The sequence below is a fragment of the Olea europaea genome, chromosome 4 (genome assembly GCF_002742605.1).
Source record: "Olea europaea var. sylvestris chromosome 4, O_europaea_v1, whole genome shotgun sequence".
Classification (NCBI taxonomy): domain Eukaryota; kingdom Viridiplantae; phylum Streptophyta; class Magnoliopsida; order Lamiales; family Oleaceae; genus Olea; species Olea europaea.
In genome coordinates this window covers 2,768,697-2,769,735 of record NC_036240.1, presented here as the reverse complement: position 1 = coordinate 2,769,735, position 1,039 = coordinate 2,768,697, and positions in this window count along the sequence as shown.

Below are 1,039 nucleotides of genomic sequence, written 5' to 3'. Positions count from 1 at the left end.
TGGGAGGCAACCCAATTTCTGAACCTTTCAATTATTTTGTTTTCTGCATTGCATTGCATATAGATTTATTTTAATTGTTAGTTGCATTAGATTTAGGCACGTTTACATTTATACATTTTCATCATCTGGTCATGTTTTCATTGCAACCCTTAAATATAATGTTGGTTATTTCGAGTGTTTGGACTAAGTAACATAGGTTTTGGATTATTTGATCTCTACTATTTGATGATTGCCATATGCAGGAACATGACGTCGTGGAACACTCAGACCAACATCGACCACAGGGAAAGCATGATGAAAAAGATTGTCTAGCCGTCACCTATAGTACCTTCCACAGAAAAATTCGGGGAGTACCTTCGTCCTTTTCCTCCCCATCCCCTTACATTTTTTACTTATATTTTAAGACATTGAGGACAATGTCTGGTTTACGTTTGGGGGTGGGAAACACTTTGTGTTTTTGGTTTTCGTATGTTTTCGTGTGTTGTTTTTCATATGTTTAAAAAATAAAAAAATAAAAAGAAAAAGAAATTAGTTAACTTTTTATTTTTGTTTGTTTGTTTGCTTGTGTGGGTTGGACAATTTGGCTGACAATGATGATTAAATTTGAGATTTGGTGTTAATTTATGAACTGTGGATAGGGAGCATGCTAGACTGATTGAAGCTTGAACTTGCAAAATTTGATATTATATATGCACTGAAATTGAGTTGACATTGTGATGAAATAAGTTGATTCATATGCTTTATAGGTTGATTTAGTTGAACATAGACGCTTTATCCATACCATACAAATTATTTATCCTTAGACCAAATTTAGAACAGTTTGGGGGTGATTTTGCTATTGTAGGAAGATACGGATATGGGCAAGGATTCCATGTGTGAAATCTTATGTGTGGATTGTCTTAAACTAACAGGATAAAATTGGGTAAAAGTCTTGAGTTGGAGGTCGATTTGATTGAATAAATGTATGATAAAGGGCATTGCACTAATCAAGGCATATATTTTGAAATTAAAAACTTCTCTCTAAAGCTTTTATGACTCG